The sequence below is a fragment of the Trachypithecus francoisi genome, unplaced genomic scaffold (genome assembly GCF_009764315.1).
Source record: "Trachypithecus francoisi isolate TF-2019V2 unplaced genomic scaffold, Tfra_2.0 Lachesis_group9, whole genome shotgun sequence".
NCBI lineage: Eukaryota > Metazoa > Chordata > Mammalia > Primates > Cercopithecidae > Trachypithecus > Trachypithecus francoisi.
In genome coordinates, this window is record NW_022681474.1 from 42,839,139 (window position 1) to 42,860,726 (window position 21,588).

The following is a 21,588-nucleotide window of genomic DNA, read 5'->3' on the forward strand; positions in this document are numbered from 1 at the left end:
ATTTCTCCTTTACCTGGGACACAGGAGGGAGCCCCATCTGACAGTGGAGGACAGCTACCTAAGGGCCATGCCCATGGTCTCACAGGAGCATAATGCCTGGTCCCTGTAACCCTGGTGGCTCCTGCCTCCAACTATGGAGGAAAGGGCTGCTGGGGCATTGGGGAGGATGTTCTCCAAGGTGGCTGCCTGCCTTCTGGGCTGCAGAATCAGGGACACAGGAGCTCAAGGCTCGGCACTGAGCCAGAGTTTGAGTAGGCAAGTCTCACACCCCTCATACCCTCGAGCCCCAGATGTGTTCATGACCAGAAAAAGATGCTGCTCCAGGCCTGGCTGCCTCAGAACCAGTGAGAGGGCCTCAGGAAAGTGAGAGCTTGACAGCCCCTGAGAAACACAAAGCCATTTTCAATGTGAGGAAGATGCTGAGGATACAGAAGGAGTGGGAGGAGAGAAACGCATTGCTCCAGGTCCAAGAAAATGATCATTATCAAAAGCCCAATTTGAGCTCTTCCATGTACCCAGCATGTCCAGGGCTGGTGACATGGTCCATTCACCAACAATATTCCATCCCCTTCAGCAAACACACAGTGCTGTCTCTGCCCTTCCGCCTGAGGACAGTCCAGTGTCTTGGGCACCTGTGCATCACTGCTCCTCAGCCACTGGGGACCACAGTGCATCCTGAGAGTTTCTCACTGGGACCAGACAGAGCTCAAGAGGGATGTCCTGACTTTTGCAGGTGGACGGCCATCAGACTAGGACTGATGCCTCATTTCCAGGAGACATGCAGTAAATACCAAGGCCGCTGAGGAGTGAATCACCATCTAAGTCTCCTGGAACTGTCAGGAGGAAGGAGCCTCAAAAAGATCAACGTGAGATCAGGCCAGGACATATGCTTCCCCTACTGCCACATGGCTTGCCAGAGCTTCATCCATGAGGTCATATTACTGTGCCTCTGAGTTTGATAGCAATCACTTAATTCTAAGAGTCTATGACCTTCCGTCATTCAGTTCAACCATCCATCCACTGCTTACTGGCATTCAGAGCATCCTTGGGAAGCAGACTTCAAACCCTAATTGCACACCTTTCATCACAGGGAATCATTCTCTCCCTTGCCAGCCATTTCATCTCCCAGTGGCTCTGGTCTTCCTAGAAAATTGTTTCTAGTGTGAGCTAATATGTTTGTCTCTCTGGGGACCCACCCTTTAGAGATCTTGGAAGTGAAGTCTTCCTCCTCTCCGCATCCTCATGAGACAGGAAGTGACCAGAGTTTGACATCATCTGTATCAAACTCCTAAGGAGCATTACACAATTTTGTTTTCACTCTTTTCTCTAGAACTTTCCCATCTCTTAACAAATGAAGGCAGGTCTGATGCTGTTATTCCTATTTCATTGATGAAAACAATGGAACACAGAGCAGGTAACTGAACATCAAAGGCCACATGTTGATAAGTTGAAGAAGTAGACCTGAGATTCAGGTCATCATCCTCCAAGTCTGAGGCTATCTGGGATGTATTGTGTGAGGTTCAGGGTCTGAATTGTGATGGTTCTGGGGTGTCCCACTGTCCTTCAGGGAACTTGACCTCGTCACACCTTTTCTGACCAGCACACAGCCCCCTGCCCTGTGCGACCTTAGGAGCAGGGAACATTTTATTTCTTAGAATAGGGCCAGACAGCCCAGGCTGCTGGCTTTCCTCCAGCAATTCTTGGGGCTGCTTCAAGCAGAAATGTCTGGAAACTTGTGGAGTTCGTGAGTAAATGGCTTCATGGAAGTGCCTGTTAAAATTTCCTCTGCTGGAGACTAAAGTAGACAGAGCCAAAGCCAGTGGGCTTCCCACCTCCCTCACGGTACCCCTGGGTCTCAATCCTCTTTCACTCCAGCCCAGCCCTGGAAAACCCATACCCTTGTCTAAACACCAGCACCAAGCCGACCCAAGCAGGGCCATATGTGTTAGATTATATTATTGCTTAAAATATTTGCTGGTCTTTTCCACGGAAGATTATTCCTCCCTACTCCATGAGGCTTGGCCATTTGATTCGATTTAGCCAATGAAATGCGAGCAGAAGTGAATTGTGCTACTTCTGAACAGAAGCATTAAGAGTTGTGGAGTTCTGCTCTGTTTTTCCTCAGTCATGAGACTAACTATGCCCCAGATAGAGGCTGCTCCCTCTGCCCAGTACTGGAATGACAATGGCATAGAACAGAGCTGCAGATGGTGAGAAAGGATATAGAATTCAAATAAGAACTAAGCCTTTGCTGCTGTAGGTCACTGACAGTTGAGAGTTATTTGTTACTGCAGCATAACTTAGACAAGCCTGACTGATACACCAGACATGGCAGGAGGTAATGTGTTGTCAATACAGATGGGCCCTAGGGTCCTCCAGAACAAATCTCCTATGACAAAAAAAAAAAAAAAAAAAAAAAACACTTTCCCATGTGGGAAGAGAGAGAGAACACCTGCAGATAGACCCAGAGGTGGGGAGCTTTATTCCCTCAGCCACCCTCTGCAGACTTCGCTGACTCAGAATGTAAAAGGCAGAGTTTGTATTTGCCTCCATCTCCCCACACTTCCCCCAGCCAGAAAGCTTATTTGGGGCCTCTGATAAGAATGATGTGATGCCCAATTTTTACTCAATTATTGATTTTTATCCTCAGGAGAAAATAGTTTGTGATCTTTAAATAAGGAAGGAAAACAGCTCCTGGAATTGATTCCTGAGTAATTTAATCACCTTTTGCCCAGACAACTCAAAGCTGGCTCAAGGATTAGCCACATATTGATGCATGCACTGCATTTCCAGGGATATCCACATGCAGAGGGACCTGGGGAGCTTCACTGCCACCCCTTCCCCACCCCTCTGTCTCCTGGGAGAAGCGCTGTGCAGATAACTGCTTTGGACCTTACTACCTTCCAAAGCACCCAGACAGAGGCGTGGGAGGGCCACTGAGACCACACCCATGCCTTTAAATACAGAAGGGAAGCTGATGCTCAGAAAAAGCACACATGAAAAAATCTTGAGGTGCTGGGACGTGTTATGTAACAGTTTTCCTCATCTATGGAAGATAAAATGATCGTCTGAGTGGAGGTCAGGAGGCTGGCATCTGACTCCTGCCTTCTCCCTGCCAGTTGCAGCAACACCTTGGCAAGCCATCATGTCTTGGAGTCTGAACTTTACCAACAGAAGGCTGGTTTCTGTCATTCATTTACTCATTCATTCACCTAATAACCACGTTCTAAACACCTGTTATCTACCAGACACAGCATATAGATGACAAAAACTAATGAAAGTAAAATGAGGTGTGGTATGTTGGAAAAGTGACCACAGAGTCCTCCCATCTCTATGCCATTTTTTCAACAAGAAGCAGAGTGTAGTTAGACTTGGCCATGGGTCTTTCTCGGCCATGTGAATTTCTTTGGCCAATAGGATAATAGTAAATGTAACATAGCAGTGACTTATAAAGCCCTTGCATATCGGGTCTTCCTTCTTTCCTGTGCTTGCATCCCTGAGACCACCATGAGAGTAAACCCAAGCTAGTCTGCTGGAGGATGAGAGTCATGTGTCCCAATTCTTCCTATGTCTCCTGCTGAGAGCCTGCCAACCACCGGCCTGTGTGCACAGCATACCCAGACTGTCCAGCCACCAGCCTACCCATCGACTGACCACAAATGCATAATGGTGCCCAGAAAGAATCGGCTGAACCAGGAAAAAACACACCCAGATGACCCACATAATTGTGAGCAAGATAAAATGATTGTTATTTTAAGCCATTAATTTTGGGGATGATTTGTTACAGGGCAAAAGCTAACTGATACAGAAAGGAAGACATCCATTGAGCATCTTTTCATGGTAGATAAAGGCCCTTTACACAGATTTCCTTATTACATCTTTACTATAACCCTGATGAGGTAGATAATATGCACCCCACTTTACAGTTGAGAAAACCAAAGCTGAGAGAAGTCAACTCACTAGTCAGACCAAAGCAGTAGAAGAGCCAGAATTAGAACTCGAAGCTAAGATGGTCATAACCTGCCAAGGAGGTACCTGCCAAGGGAAGGGTTTGTGCAACCAACTCTGAGTAGACTCTGCTTTGCAGGCTCAGGATTCTTGGTCTGTAGGCTGTACAACCCACCCTGAGACTTCACTCTTGGCACCCTGCAGAGCTGCATGCTGTGCAGGGAAAAAGTATGATGAGTCCAGAAAGCCTGAAAAAAGATGGGGTCATGATGAAAGATATGAGGAGAAGAGGTCAAGGCAGTGCTTTACAGCTGAAATGCCTCATAAGACCAGCTTATGGGAGCCTGCTTCTAAATGATCAATTCCAATCTCATTATGACCGCAGCTGCCATTAACTCAGGAGCTAATTGCTATTAGCTTACAGAAACTCAAGAGGGTTTAGCTGCAAAAATTCCACGACACGGGGCCATCTCACTGCTTAAATGGCCACATTCCTGTTATTAATTCCATTTGACTATTAGCTTATTTCTGTTAAGTTATTATAACTTTGTATAAAGTCCTTGAACCGGTGTATGTCCTCCATGTACATTTCATTACGGGGCGCAGAGTGCACCCAGAGGTTCGATATTTTAATTTTCATTTTTCTTTAAAGTATAGGCTTATTTAAAAGCATCAAGACGGTTCTTGATTTGGAAGACAGCTCTGTAAGCAAAAGCCCTAACAAAAACCAGACTTTGCTCAGCGTTTTGATGCAATTAAGGTCTTGGCAAATGTAGAGCGAGTCTGAAGAGCAGAGCTGAGCCCTGGAAGGGCCCTGGGAGAGTCTAGTCCATTCTCATGTTACAGTTGGGGAAACTGAGGACTAGAGAGGAGGCAGGACACAGGTAAGAAAACATGCCACGTCGGTATCAGGCAGACAGCACTATCTGAAACAACCAGCTCTCTGTTTTCGATGAATTAAAAGTCTGCTGAAGATGCCAAGTATGTAAGATTAGCCACACCAAACCATTTCGGTAGGGTCTGCAATCTTGCCTGTGAAAAATACCTACGTGCTAAGAAACGGCCAAGATGCAATCATTCACTCCTTTCCAGTGGAGAGGCAGCTGGATGGAGAACTACATGACAGTGTGTAAAATTACACATATTTAACGGGTGACGACAAGGTTCTCTCTGTCTGCGTTCAGAAGCCTCCCTTAACAAGATCCAGTTGGTTAGTTAAGAAAATAGGAGTGTGTATAATTACCAAGTTCACCATTTGTTTTTGTTTAACTTTGTAGCTTCTTCCCAAGATGCCTCCAGGCATGTCTGGAAAAATATCAGCACTTGTTGCTAAGCCTGGGAGGTGTTCTCTAAATGCTCCATGGAGTCTCTCTGTGTCCAGGTCCAGGAGGCAGCTGGTGAGGAGGGGTTGATGGGGCCAGGGCTCTGACACCAGCTCTGTCTCTCACTGGCTGCGTGGCTGTGGAGTGTCACGGTGCCTCCTTGGAGTCTCAGTTTTCTCATCTACACAGCTGAAGAAGCAAAATGGAATGTCCTCAGCCCTTTCCTCTTCCACATGTCTACTCTAAATCTCTTTTATTGGATTTTTGCTCTTAAAAGCATGGAGGAGGGAGGTGATAAGATAGAGCAAAGGAAATTGGCAGCTCTCGAGTGCAGGGCTTTCTCTGGGGTCAGGGTTTCTGAAAGGATCCTAATTAAAGCCAAGTGAGCTCTTTCGAGTGAAGATCTTGGCAGAGTTGCTTGTTGACCTTGAGAGGTAGGGATTGCTGAGTGACAGAGAGAGAGAAAGAAGAGAAAAGAGAGAGGCGAGGAGAAAAAGGAGTCAGAAAGGAAAAAAGAAGAAGGAGAAAAGGAGGTGGAGGGGTCAGCAGGGTGGAGAAGACAAGCAGCCTCAGACGAGGGAGAGATTTAAAGCAAAGAAACAAGTTGGCAAAAATCAGGCGGGAGGAGCAGAGAGCAGAAAAGAATAAAAGGTAAGGAGGGACACAAATGGAGAAGTGGGGGACAGAAATGCACGCATCTATCAGTTAATTTCTAGAGCATACAAAATAGAAATAATCCTCCTTCAGAGCGCACATTTGAGGGTGAAGTGGGAGACAGTAGAAGCCGGAAGCATTTTTCAATGTGGACACATAAGCAAGGCTTTAATTATTAACTGATTGCTTGTGTATGTGCGTGCATGTGCACACACACACATGTGCAAGTAACAGGCCATTGTGTCCAGGCATTGTGAAACATGCCACAGAATCCACTGGTCAGAGTCAATATTTCCTCAAAATGGCAATAATTTAACCATCGTGCCTGTCTCCGCTCTCAGAATGTAACTAACATCTTAAGTCAATAGCTTTATGGAATCCCTGCAAATCCCTTCTCTCTTGCTGCCACCCTGGAGAGACACAGTTGTGTGTTTTACCTGGAAATAAAGCAGCTGCACCCCTAGGGCAGGCAAGTGAAGAGAGAGCGATGATCTCATCGCCTGCCCAGCCCGTTTTCCTCATGACCCACCTTGCAGCTGGCATGCAGTCTGCAGCCCTCTGATTTAGCCAGCTTGGGGTCCCCTTGCTCAATTGCAAGAGGACAGGAGCTCTGGGGGGCTGAGGAGGGAATCTGGCTCAGTGGCTGTGCCCCTTCTTATTCTCTTGCTTCTGGGTCAGGTGATTTGGCCTCAAACACCACGTAAAGATGAAATATTTTGTTCCCTCACTGCTCAGTAACTCTTCTTCTAGGTCCCCAAAGTCTCTGAGCTGTGAGAACAAAACAAAACAAAGCCCATCTCAGGACAGCTGAGGCCCTTTGGCCCTCTTGGTTTGCCTTGATTTTGGTAGTTCCACCTAGAGGACAGGACTAGATACTGTGGTCCAAGTTGGGAAGATAAAATGTTGTCTGTTTCTGAAGCAAAAAAGTTGAAGCTGAGATAACAATTAGCATTGATAAGGTCCCTATTGGGGCTTGAAAGAGAACCCTGGCTTGTTTGTCAGTTTCTATGTGAGGCTGTGAGCCCACTGGACATGGTTAGCACTTGAGCTATCCCCTGGTTTGTGGGTAAACCAGAACTCCAAGAAAAAAGCAACTCTGATTTGTAGCATTCACCAATTTCCACAGTGTAAATACTCCCACTACGGCTGATTTCAACCAGTAAGTGGTGACATCACTGAAGGAGGCGCTGGAAAGAGAGGAAGATGTTCAACTCTTGCTCTTCTGGGAAGAAGTAGCCCCAGTGCACCACTGTTTGGAACCATTTTCTCACGGCTTCCTTCCCCTGATCATAACTTTCCTCAATACAGGGCCCATCCTGCTGCCCATGAGTTCTTCTAAAACGTGGAAACGATTGTGGTGCTTCCCGGGTTATAAACCATCAATGGCTCACCATTGCCTATGAGATAAAACCCAAAGTTATTAGCCCAGCATTCAAGGCCTTTTTAATTTGGCCTCACTCTATTTTTTTTTTTTCAGCCAAATACATGACCCATGTAATACGCACCATATTTGAACTCTGATGATTGCTCTTCTGTTCTCACTCCCCTGGATTATAAGTTCCTCATGGGCAGACAGTCTGCGTTCTTGCTTTTTGCATTTCCAGCTCCTCACACGTTGTATGTGCTCCCCAGATGTTGCAGGAAGGAGGGGAGGGAAGACCCTGAGTAATATTGGCCTTTCCCTACAGGGCATGTGCTCACCAGTTCCTCCCTGGCTCCTGGCTCTTGCCCACCATCTGCCTAGTGTGCACCTCCTACCACTTCCTCCACCATCGAACTCCAAACCCATGTCTCCTGGCTCTAGCATCAGCTGTGTACCAGGATGTCTTCTCCACTGCCAATCCATCCGTTCCACAGCAGACAGAAGTTGAGCTTCCCCTACATGCCAGAGGCAGCTCCTGGCATGTGCCGAGGAAACAGCTATGGATGAGACAAATGACATCCCTGCCCTCCTGGAACTGGCATATGGCGGAGATCGATGATCAAAAGAACAGCAGCAAAGCCCCAAGGCTAAAGAGTACAGGAGCAAGCTGGAGAAGAGAGGGTATTGCAGGGGCTCTGGTTTGATAAGAACAGCAGGGCAGGCATCTCGAGGAGAAGCTCTGTGAGGGGAGGCATCATGTCTTTGTCTCCCCCATGGAGTCTGGCCCCTTGTGCCTCCTCCAGGCTTATCTTATGGATTCTCTCATTCATCCTGCATAGTTGAAACTTCCCTTATGAGATTTCTTCCCCTGAAGAAGCATGCTTCAGTCTGTTTCATCCTGAGAATGTGCCCGTCCTTGACCTTGGGTCTCTCTTGAGATGATGCACTCTTGCTCTCGTCTTGTCTCCACAGCTTTCCTGTTGCCCCTTTGCTCTGACATTCGCTCCCAACCACCACAAAATCCAGTCCCAACCACAGTCAGTGACCCCGAAGCCCCATCCAGGCACTTCTCAGTCCTTCCCTTGCAGGGCCTCTGTGGGGTTGGACCCACTGAGCATTGCCTCCTCCAGAGACTCTCCCCATTCCTGGACTCTCCTTTGCTCCCTCAGGGTCTTTCTTCTGACTCCTCTACAACACTCCCAGGACATCAGCCTCCACCTGCATCTATAAGCAGGTGCACCTCCAGCCCACACCTACAGCCAATGCCCCTGTCCCGAGCAATGGGCTACAGAACCAGCCCCTTCATTGCCATCCCCCGCCTTGAGTGGCCCACAGGCCTTAGACATCAGTGGGTGTGATCATCGCTCACATCAGCCACTCTCCTCAGGTCCCTGCTCGTGAATGGGTCCACTGCTCAGCCAGGATCCCAGCAAAGAATCAGGGAGTCACCCGAGACTCCTCTCTCTCCCATACTTGCCTCAATAATTCAGCAATTCCTGCAGCTTTTATACCCTAGCTTATTTCCAAGTTTATTTCTCCATTTCTGTCACTGTCCCCATATTTGCTATTCAGGTCCTCACTACCTCTCACCTTCTAACAGATTTCTCTGACCCAGGCTGGCCTCTGATTCACACAAAACCTCTAGAATAATCCTTCAGAAACAGAAATTTGCCCGCACTTCTCCCTGTGTAGACCCATCCTGTGGCTCCCTGTAGCCCACAGTGGAGGCCCACACTCCCAGGCCCGTCCCGCAGGCCCTCCGGAGTCTGGCACCTGCCTGTCTTCCTGCCTGCCTCTCACCACACCATGCTCACTCTGCCTGGCCCTCGGTATTCCAGGCACACCCAGCTCCTTGTCATTCCATGCACTCAGCAGGCTGTTTCATGGCTCAGATCCTGTGCTTACTCAGGGTCCTCTGCCTGGAATAGCCCGACTTTCTCCCCGAGCCAGTCCACCTGGCTCACCCTTCCTGACTCTGCACCTCTCAGCTCAGGCATTCCCTGCTGCCAGAAACTTCTCTCACTGCCAACCCATCCCTGAACAGATCCCATAGGAGGGACTGCTCTCTCTGTTCTGTGTATTCCCCAGCACACACACACCATATTGTAATTCCTTGTTTGCAGGCATCCTCCAGGTTGTGAGAGGAGCACACAGCCATGTCATATCCATCTTTCACCCTCCATGCACAACCTACATTGTTCACTTGAAAAATCATTTACTCAACTAGTTCAGTGCTAGGCACCTGGTTAAAAGAAGGGAAAGAAATGTACACTTGGCAGGGAAGCAGGAGAGCATCATGGTTCCTGCCTTTCTGTTTAAGAGCTATGCACCCTTGGTAGGTCCTCAACCTGTCTGGGCCTCTGTTCCATCACCTGTAAAATGAGCTGATAGCAAATCAGCTCATCAGTGGGTTGCAGGAGGATTCACTGAGATGCGCACCGCTGAGCACTTTGAACAGTCAGCTCCTCTTGTTATTCCCGGCACACTGCGGGACCTGCTCATGGACATATGTTATTCCACTCACTTTTCATAAGGCTGTAGTGAAATAGGTGTTGTTATCCTGACTTTCCCAGTTGGGGAACTGTTGGCAGAGGCTGAGTGGTCTCCCAGGTCTCCCATGCAGTCAGAGATGGAGCAAAGTGTCACCGGCTCTGTCTCCTTGCTCAAAACACCTTGGTGTTGCTCCTTTGCTGACCTAACTTCAAGGGAAAGGGAGACCCTCCATAGAATCTGAAGGAGACCATTTCCTGTAAGCCAGAGAAAACCCGGTGGCGAGCAGCCACCTGAGGACACAGGGCATTCATTGTCCCTTGGGTAACTTCTCCAGTGCCCACAGAGCTGATGGGGGAGTTTCTGGACCATCATGGTTCAGACAGGAAAGCTGGATTGTGTGTCTTTAGGGGAACCTCACCACCCCTTGGGGTGATGTCCGAGCTGACAGCCTGGCCAGATGCCTCTCACACAAAGCTGCTTCTTCCCCATCAGAAGGACTCCTGGGCAGGGAGAGGGTGGTGGGGCGCAGGTGGGGCTTACCCAAAAGGGCCTTTCCAGCAGGGCCCCCTTGGGGTCTAACTGGCCTCTGCCCTATGCTTGCTGTGGTGTTGGCAGGATGCTTGCTTGGATTTCAGCACCTGGCCCCTCGCTCAGCATGCCTGCCCTCAGAGTTCGTGTGCAGGGATAAATGCCCCTCTATTTGGGATCTAGAGGTGCATGGCAGGAATTCAGCCCCTGTGGGGTTTCCTATTCTTCCAGGAGCTATGTGCAGTGGGGGCTCTGGCCTCACACAATGCTGACCTCCCAGCTTGCCATCCTCAGCACAGCCAAGTCCCCAGGAATTGTTCCCATGGGATGCGCAAGTAGTGGGGCCCCCAAGACCTTTGGGAAATCCACCCTGTGGGGAGTCACTTTCCTCCATAAACAGCCAAGGTCAAATGACACATGTGTTTCTGGTTGGGAGGACTGGGCACCAGTGTTGGGGAGGGTGCAGATCAAAGGGTCAGGGAGCTGGGAGGAAGCCTGTTTACAGAATGGGGGATGAAAGACCTTTTTTAATTTCCTAATCAGTCAGCAGAAGAGATTTTCTGAGGGGGTGCCTCTGATCCCAGAGGGAGTAGAGGGGCTGGTGCCAAGAAAAAGGCCCCAGCCCACAATCCTGGGAACAGATTCCTGGCTTTGTCCTCATTCATTCCATGGCCTTATGCACATCTTGTTTCCCTCATGAGACTTTGTTTCCACATCAGCATGCTGGGAGACACGCCCAATTCATCAATTTCCCCATTTGTTATTTATGAGTGTCTGTGGGCCAGGCCCAGTGCCAGGTACTGGGGGTAGAGAAAGGAAGGTCTCAGCTCACAGTCTCAATGCGCTGGGGAACCAGGCCATCAGCTCCACTCTGAGCGAGGGAAAGGCCAAGAGAAGCTTTGCCCAGGTATGTGGAAACACAGAGGAGGGGTTTTTTGATGGGTTGGAAGGTGGCCCCCAAAAGATAGATCAAGATCCATGGACTCCCGGTACCATGAATGTGACCTTCAGATAAAAGGTTTTTGCAGATGTAATTAACTTACTGAAGTCACCCTGAATTATCTAGGTGAGTCTTAAATTTGATGACACGTGTCCTAATAAGAGATAGAAGGGGAGAAGACACAGATACAGGGAGAAGACAGCCATGTGAAGGCAGAGGCAGAGACTGGAGTGAGGCATTTATAAGCCAAGGACTGCCGGCAACCACCAGAAGTCAAGAGAGAGGCCTGCAGTGGGTTGTTCTTCATACCCCTCAGGAAAAGCCGGCAGGCCAACACCTTGATTTGGGACTCCTGGGCTCCAGAACTGTGAGAAAACGAGTTGCCACTATTTCAAGCCTCCTGGGCAGTAGTGCTCTGGTGCGGCAACCTATGGGCAACCGAGTGTCTAACCCACATCCAGGAAGGTTGTCTTGGGAGGTTTCTGAAGCAGTGGCGTTGGAAATGAGTCCTGAAGTTGGAGTAGAAGGTCATCAGGCTGCAGGGACAGGGTGGGAGGCCTTCAGGAGGCCTTACCAAAGTGTGCACAGGCACGAGGCAAAAACAAGCATGGCAGGGGCTGAGGACAATGATCCAGTAGGATTGGAGCCTGGAAGCCTGCAGAGGACCATGAATGATCCGGTAGGACCGGAGCCTGGGAGCCAGCGGAAGATAGCATCAAAGACAGCCTACTCTAAAGATGGTACTCTGTTGACCCAGAGTCTGGATGTCATCGTGAGGGTAACGGACCCATTAAAAGCATTCAACAGGGGAGTGCTCCAGTCAGGGTGTGCTTTGGAAAGGTTTCCCAGGAACCCAAAGGGAAGAATGGATCCAGAGCTGACTCAACCGAGACCAGGAGGTCTGTTTGGCTGCAATGCCAGCCTGGAATGGTGGGAGCTGGAGCGGCAGAGGCGAGGCAGGCACAGAGCCCAGGGAATGGGAGGACACAGGGGGAGGAGGCACCATCAGCAGAGCCCGGACTGCCTATTGTGGGGCACTCTAGGAGGCCACCCAGGTAGGGGTCTGGGTGATGGCACCATTCCGCTTACTGAACCATAGAGACAGAGTGGTCTCAGGAGTCCACAATGAGTTAGGTTGGGGGACATGTTGCATAGGATTGCTAAGAGGATCAATGGACTATAACGCATGCAAAGTGCCCAGCACAGTGGCTGACCAGTGGTGCTCAATATTTGTCAAAAGACTATAGAAAGAGGCCTGAGGGAGGGACTAGGCGCTTGCCTCCCTCTCCATGCCTGGCACCATCTGCAGTGCTGGGCACAATAGGTGCTCAATGAATGCCCACATAATTGAAATATGGGCTGGACCTCGAACACCATCTGCCAGGCCATAATAAGCCCAACACACTTTGCAGCAAGAGATTCATCCCACAGACCATATCGACATCCACGCAGTCGCAGGGAAATCAATCGGTCCGACTCCAGCTGTCGAAACTAGGAGCTGAGAGGAACCTTGGACAAATAGTCCTCGGCTCAGCACTTTCTCTGTCTGGAAAGAAAACCAGGTGGGGGCAGGGGAGGAACACCAGGCCATCAGAAGGTTATGAGGCCATAAATAAGAGATTTGTGGTAAATAAGCTGGTGAACATATCCGCTGGCTGCTCTTTTTTATCACTCACCCAGAGAGCAAAATTCCCCTGCATCTTTTCTGCAGGCCAATAAATATCCTTCAAGGAGCCTGTATTTACATAGAGAGCAAGGCGGGTGCTGCTGCTCCACAGGCCCCATGTCAAGAAGGAACAATGTATGGCCCTAAAGAGAATGGCTGTGCGGGGAATCAATGCAAATGCAGTTTCTGTTCCCAGGATGATGTTCCCGAGAAGAGTTCAGCCCGAGTTCAAGGATTGTGCTCAGGCGGGTGCTGTGGGGACCTTTACATGGAGGAGGTGAGTCTCTCCCCTAGACGGGGTCCTCAGCTCCCTCAAGCCTGCTCTGGGGCTCTGCACCCATGACCCCTTCTCTAAAATGAAAGAGGACTAAAGGTTATACTCTGGGACCTCTAGATCAACCACAGGGTGTTATGCCACAAAAGGATTCATTCAGGACCTACTCTGTGCCAGGCGCAGTAGGTAAATGGAAACAAGGACAGCCAAGGCTCCTGCCCTCCAATCAGAGAGCTGGGATTGAGTGGCTTCACCCAGTAGTGGGGGAGGCTCGTCAGAGGGGCTGGCATGTAAGCTAACACACCCAGTGGGATTTGAACATGAGCAGAGGGGAGAGGGTCCTGAGTAGAGGCCATGGCCTACTCAGAGCACCCCAGGTGAGAGACATGGAAGCAAGGTGCCAGGAAGAGATGGAAGAACACTTGACAGCTGGAGCGCAGTGGGTGAGAAGAGGAACTGGAGAGAAGGCAGGTGGCTTTCTGGGATGTGTCTTCTGCAGACTCCTTCAGCCCTCAGGGCCTTTTTTTGTATGGGCAGTGGGTGGCCACTTCAAGTTCTTAGTCAGGAGAGTGACATTCCCAGGGAGCTCTCATTTCTGAAAAAAGCAATCGACAATTTTTTTATGACCACAATGCTTTGGGTATTGTCCCCTTCATCTTGGAATAATGCCCAGCACAAATAAGTGCTTAATAAATGTCAGCAGACCCACTGAGTCAATGTCTGAAATCCCCCACAGAGCAGACCTTGCAAGCATATTTTCTATTTGAGTGACCCAGGAAAGCGGTGCTATGGGCAGTGTTTTGCTTTTTGACTGGGAGATGAAGGGGGGCAATGTAGTGGCAGTTGAATGACTTGCCCAAGGTCATCCTCAGACTTAATGGCTGAGCTGAGATTGGATTTCAAGTGTTCTGCTTGTTAAAAAGAGTCCAGCATGATGCAGCTTAAAGAGAGAGCTAGAAATAGAAGTGGAAGCAAGACATAGAAGACAAGGAGAGAGGAAAGAAGAGTAAGAAGGTGAAACAGTGTTGGCTGACAGGCAGATGTCTCGTCTTCCTGTACCTGTACCACTTGGGGCTTTATTTACAGTCCTTGGTGTAATCATATAAGATGTAACATCTTTTAACCATTTGCCAAACCAAGAGCATAAGCTTTTAAACCTACACATGCATTCACATTTGACCATGGTACACTGTTTTACTTTATGAAGAATGGCGAGCACTGCTTTGTGAACAGCTGGCTGGTCTTTATTCAAAGCCAGACGTGGTAAACAAAAAAAGACAAGTCGATAGGCTATACTTGCCAGGAGCAATGACCAGGATTTCTTAAACCATGTACATTTTATTCCTTTTGAGCATCCCTAATCCAAAAATCCAAAATCCACAATGTCCCAAAATCCAAAACTTTTGAGCACCAACATGACCCCACAAGTGGAAAATTCTACACCTGACCTCATGTGACAGGTCCCATATATTACTAAAAGTATTGTATAAATTACGTTCAGGCTGTATGTGCATGGTATATATGAAAACATACGTGAGTTCTGTGATGAGACTTGGGTCTCATCCCCAAGATATCTTATTATGTATATGCAAATATTCCAAAATTCCCAAACACTTAAAATCCAAAACACTTCCGGTCCCAAGCTTTTCAGATAAAGGATACACATCTGGTACAACCTGTCAGAGCTCCCGGGGAAGAGGAGCTGGCAGGATGATTTGGATGTAAAGCACACACCATATTAACAAAGCAGAAACCTCATGGGCAGCTTCTGGGCTCTCTCCTGGTGATCATAGCTGGCTAGTAGTGTTGGTAAATAGATGACTACTGGATAGAGGGGCGGTCAGGGAGGTAGCTGGCAAAATCTAAAGTGTGACTGGCTGTGGACACAGGATTAGACCTGGCTGCTTGAGCCCTGACTCTATCTGTGATTGCTTTGAGACTTCAGGCAGGTCATTTGCCCCAGGAGGAATTAGAATCCCCATCCTGTTGCTTCATAAGGCAATTGTGTGGTTGCAGAATGAGTGCCAGTGTGAATATTTGGAAAACTGTGATGCACACTCTACATACGTAAGAGAGAAGTGGTGTGTTATTAGGCCACTGGCAAACACTTACCACTGTACAAGACCTGCTAAACCCCCTTTCAGAGGCAGGCTTCCCAAGGGACAGAAACCAGTCAGCACCCTGAGCCCAACCCAGGCTTTAGGCTGAGTTGGAAGCCTGGGCAAGGAGAGAAGGGAACCACCCCATCTCTGGTGCTAGAAGCCTTGGAGAGTGTTCATATATACACAGCCTACACACACCAGCCTCCATGCCTCCCTGGGCACTGAGGGTGGGGCTGGGCTGGGCACAATCACTTCTTGCTCCCCATAATGTCCCCTAAGGTTGCCCTCTGCTCCTGCCCTTCTCTCAGTCATTGATCACTTGGACAGATATTTGGTGGGAGGATGATTTGCAAAGAGAGTCCTGGATGCAGAAATTCTCTTGGTTCCTTCAGTAACTCCATGATCAGCAACAAGCTGAGACAGCCAGGTGGGAGGGTGTCCCTGGTGAAACTCCAACCAGTTTGTCCACTGAGGTGGAGCCTTGGGAAGTTTATGAGACGTTTGCAACAGGGAGGAGCCTGGCCCCTCCTCTTCCTGTGTGGTATGTGGATTCAAACAACCGATGGGAAGTCCTCCAGCAGGGTACTCTGGCCTTGCCGAGGATTGCTGTTTCCCCTTTTTTTGTTCCCCTTTCCACCCAATAAAACCCTGCTTTACTCACCCTTTAAACCATCTGCAAACCTAAATTTTGTAGCCGTGGGACAGACAAGAACTCTGTCTTTAGCTGAACTAAGGAAAAGTCCTGCAACAAACCTGTTTACTCTTTCTGCACCACAGTGTGTAGAATCCATACCCTGACTAATGCCCAGGGTTACCTTAAGAATCAAAAGAGGCATGGGTATGAAAATGGTTTATAGGCTTGAAATATCCTTACATGTGTTTATAGGTTTAGGGCTATCCCATCATAGTCCCTAAACACAGGCCTGGGCCAGAGAGCTAGAAGTTGCTTAACTTGGTTCTTAGATCCAACTCATGCCTCATTAAATACCAATCAAGGTGGTATGGAATAAAAAATTTCAAGTTAAATTCAATATGAGTTGAAAGATAAACATTGGCTGGATATCCAGACAAAGCCAAGTTCCTGCCTCCCCGAGACACTCACGCTGAAATCAGCCATCTCAGGTTTATAAAGATCCTCAGCAGCCTCTCCACAGAGCTGAGACCCCTGTAAGCAGCTGTAGAGGTGCGCTCTGGATTTTAGAAATGAGACTAGGATTTGCTTACGGGCACAGACATCTGAGTGGTCCTTCAACCTCTAGCCCCACTCATTCTGCAAGGCAGCAGCTGCAGCCCCAGTATGACTTGGAGTTTTCCTTTCTGGGAGGACATTCCTGGAGTCCTTCAATCCCTGCAACTCTTTGGTCCCTCAAGTTGGATGGGGACATCTTCTCTTAGGGGATGATTTTCACAACACTGTCACTCGCTAGTGGGCCCAGTAACACCTTTGCAGTCAGGGCTGATCATTATGTACTCATTTGAGATTTGCTGCAGCAACATTGTTTGTAACGTATTTGGGTGAGAAAGGGTGTTATAGAGGCTGTCACAAAGTCTCCCTCTGGTAAAACAGTTTGCAGGCAGTTTGAACATGCAAATGTCCCCTCATGGCAGCCTTCCCCTTTCCATTCAGTGCTTCTTCAGAGGCCCACTTGTTCCAGACATGGCTCTGTGATGACAGGTAGGAGCCACGAGGATGGCAGCATGGGGAGCCTTGGTCCTGTCACTTCCTCTCTGCATCTGTGGACAAGTTGTTCCCCTCTAGGTAACTCAGATTCAACATCATACAAATGTCATTCTCAGAGACCTGAGATGATGATTCCCTGAGAGAAAGGACATGAAAGTGCTTGCAGGATGTTAATTGGCTATAATCATTGTTAGCATTGCTGCTGGCACTCATGGACTTCCTGCAGCAGGCCTTGTTCTGAGCACTTTACATGTGCTAAGTTACATAGTCCTCGTGACAACTCCTCTACATGGGCCATCATTTGTCCCCATGACGTGGATGAGGAACCCTCTCTAATGGACCAGCACGGTTGCCCTTGGCCAACAGATATGGGATGTGCTGTGGGCCTCCTAGGTGGGAATACCCCAGAAGGCTTCCAAGAGCAGGTCGTATTTGAGAGGAGTATTGAAAAGTGAAAGGAATGTCATGTGCTTAAAACCAGTGGAAGCTGCATCATATTCCGAGGTATGATGTGGACATACAGGGAGTGCCTGAGATGGAGCACGAGATGAGTATAAATTGAGGCAGGGAAGAAGGATGTTGCTGAGTCTAGAAAGGTATTTTGTGCCATTATGCAGGCACTTTTCTGCTTTGTTGCCAATATCACCCAATGTTCTAGAAAGGACCAAAAGCAGCATTCTTATACTGTCTAATTTTGCTCAGAAAGAGTGGCAGAAAATTTGTATCACATCCAAACTGCTCTGTTTTTGGCAGCTGCAGGTCCCACATCCAGGAGGAGAGCTAGCAATTCTCTCATCAAGAAAATCTCCCCAGCAACCTGGAAGCAGCTTTACCCGCTTCTCTGGCAGGGATACCAGAAGCCCTTGCTGCTGGAAAGGTCGTGGTCCCTCTGAGGCATGGCTCTCCGTGGCCGAGTCCCATGATGACGAGGTACTCCTGCTCTGGAAGGGGCTTCCTTGTGCCTTTAGCTCATGAGAACCCTCTAAAACTGCTTCTTGAGGATGTTAGTGACATCAGGTGGTTAGGCCCATGACCGGACTCCCTGAGAAGGTGGTGAAAGGGAGATTGTCTAAACCACTTTCCCATTTAGATCCAAACTATGTGGACTGTCCTTCAATGAAAAAGAGGCTATCTGTACTCCAAGCTCTTGCCAGAGAGCTCAGCCTGGAGCCAACTGTTGGCAGGAAGCCCAGCTGAGACAGTGGAGAACAATGACTGCGCTTTTGCACCACTGCACTCTGAAAGGCTGTTTCCACACATGGCATCTCAGGGCTATCTCTGCAGCCACCCCTCTAAGTGGCTCTTAGTTTTCAGTTCATAGATGCCTAGCGGGTTAATAGATTAATAAACGAGATTTAGGGATCCATGAACCCCTCTAGAGCTGTATGCAAAATGTTGAATGCCAGTATGTTTTTCTTAGGAGAGAGGCTTTAGTTATTGGTATTTATTTATTTATTTATTTATAAAATCAGATTCTCTAAAGAGGTCTCTGACTCTAAAATGGGTTAAGAACCTCCACTCTGAGGATGGATGAGTTTGGTCCTTATATTATGAAAGTGGCCAAAGAAGCCACCTGTCCTGACCTTATTTATTTAGGTCTTACTCTGAGATGTTCCTTAATATTGTGGTCCAGTTGTCACCCAAAGTCAGATGAAGAAATTTCTGCATCTTCTAGTTAACTCCTATTGAAGACATGATCCATTAGATCCATTAAAGTATTTGGCACCAACCTGAGACCCAAGTGATACATTCTTTTTGTAAATCGGCACTAGGAAAAACTTGGTATCTTTTGATGATGGGATGTGTGTCTTTCTTTTTATCAATAGTTGAGAACAGTATGACTCAAGATGTTTCCCTCCTTTCCCTGGCTGCTGGGTTGCTGTGAAGTTCTGAGTTATATTTGATGTTCACTTAGGCAATTGTTACATTTGATGTGCATTTATTCAGGATTTTTGCTGGTCCCCTATGTTCTAACATCAGACAAGCACAGGGGACAAGAGGATCGAACAAAATAGAGGTGGTCCCTGCTATTACACGTGATGTTTGGTCCCAGGTTTTTGTGCATGTACTTTTCTATTCCACTGCAGATTGTGAATAGCGGTGATCACCAACACCCAGTGTCCGCTGTGTCAAGGCATGATATGTTTACCTATATGAATTAATTCAGTGTTCCTGAGGCACAATGACCTTAAGAGGTAAGTTCTATTATGACCGTAGTCTAAATATGAAGAAACTGAGGAAGAAAAAACTTAAGCTTCTGAAGTTCACAGTCCTAGCAAGTGGCAAAGTCAACATTTAAAGCCTTTGGCCCCAGGCTCTGCACTTAGATGTGGAACTCACACTTCCATCCTCACCTTGCCAGCTGCTTTGTTGGGGCAATATTGTGTGTTTGTAAGATGTAATCCACTCTATGGAGCATTTTACCCCCATTGCTGACTATAGTCCCTGATTTGCCTTTGGTTAGTAAATATTACTATTCCCATTGCTGAGATAGCAATGCCGATGTTCAGAAAGGTGATTCTGTGCCTTTAAGGCCAACCTAGCCCCCCAAAAGTCAAGCCCTCTGAGGCCAAGCGCAGAAGGCCTTCTTCCCACTAGCCTCACTCCTTTTCTCCTAATGCACATTTATGTGTCATTATAAGTGGCCCCAGGCCTGTGTAGGAATGCAAAAAGAAACAATACTTGGTGAATTTCATTTGAATACTAAGTGGAGAAGTGTCCAGTTGGCCTATGTTGGTTTTGTGACTTTGAAGATCCTCCAGTCCTGGTTAAATGTAAAATTACACCTGGTTAACACCAAGAGGAACCTGGAAGATCATTGATCTAGAAACTTCTGAAAGTTTTTTGGGAAGATAAAGTCTCCTTAGAGAATCTTATGCAAGTTATGGACACTCTTTTTCCAACCCGGTTCCCTGATCCTCATTCTTGTTTTGACAATTTTAATGATACTATGACATTTCAGGATAAATTCTCATTGTTTTCAGAACAAGCTTTCAGAAAGAGGCTCATTGCTTGTTTTCTGCGACTCTGAGTACCTTTCTCCTTGTCATTGAGTGGTGGAATATTTTCTTTTTTTCTGCAAAGGGGAAAAAGGGAAGTGTAATTTTCAACTCTCAGCGTAACGTGTCTTTGATTAATGTATATTGTAATCATCACAGAATACACAGCTGTCTATTAACCATGGAACCAAATGAGTTGAATAGATTATCAAAGAGCAGCAGCCCCAATTCCACTCTGAGGTACATGCTTGTCTTTAGAACATTAATCTCGTTACAGGTTTAAGTCTGATTCCAATTTCCCTGACAGTCGGCAAGAAAGGGAGGAAGATTGATCAAATACGCCAGGAGCAGAGAGAGCTCAGATCTCAGTGGGGCTGAGGAAAGAGAGCAGTGTGGTTTCTTTTTTAAATGATTATTCCAAAGGGATGAGAAAGGCGGAGAAGAGATTCAAGGAGCATTGAGGACAGACCGCAGGGTCCTGGGCTGAGCAGGCAGGTGACAGGAACAGGCAGAAGGGGCTGCCAGGGAAGTGGGTATCTCTGGGGCAGTGCTGGTGAGGAGGAAGCAAGCTGGTAGGAGGCAGGAGAGTGATGAGGGATTGTGGCAAAGTCACCAGAGCCAGACCTTCAGCCACACATCCCTCAGAGGCCCTTGCATGCAGCAGAGTGGAGCTCTGGACTTGAATTACTGACAACTCAATCCCACCCCTGGAAGAAGGCCCAGGCTCTGCCACAAAGCTGGTCTGGAACTCCAGGGACAGAGGCCATAAAGCTGGTCTTATTCTAATTCCCTTGAGAGTGACCCTGACAGCCTTGACCTCAACAGTCTCATTGATCATGCTTATGCCCAAGCCACACAAGCCCAAGGAACTCCATCACTCCCAAATACAATCCATAGCTCTTTTTCCGTATCATGCCAGACCAAATTCTTAACACAGTCAAACTATTTAGTGTCCCAAACAACCTCCACACCGTGTGCACAGCCAGCCACATTTATACCCAACCTGAGTGCAAATTTTGAAAAAGAAAGTTGTACAGTTCATTCCCTATCTTCAGCTACTCCTGAAGCAGCCTGGGCATTCATCTTCATTCTTCTCCCCCAAATACTTCACTTTCTAGCTAAACCTACTCACTGTTCCTCAAAATCACAGAATTTTTTCATATCTCCATTCTTTTGTGTATGTTGGTCCCTCTACAGGAGCACTCTTTTTCTCCTCATCCATCAAAAAACCTTCCTCTTAAAGTTCAATGCCCATTCAGCAGTCACTGAAGCAGAGTAATTGCCTTAATTTAGCCCCCTTGTAACAGTGATCTTCCTCTTACAGTCAGATGTCAGTGCACACTCTCTCTTGGCCACTTGTACACCCGTATTAATGCCCCCACTATGTAGGGTGAGAGTCAAAGGTCCACCTGTCTACCTCACCTCGTTGTCTGCGAGTGCCTCAAGGATGAGGAGTCTGGCTTGCTAAACTTTGGTATCCTAAAGTCTATCATGGGGCCATAGTAAGTTATTGGAATAAATCAAGGGCTGCACTCAGTTTTAATATCTTTCCAGGTCCCCTCTCACCTGTCCCTACCTGCGAGACTCGGTGCCAGATTTGTTCACTTTCTGGCTCTTG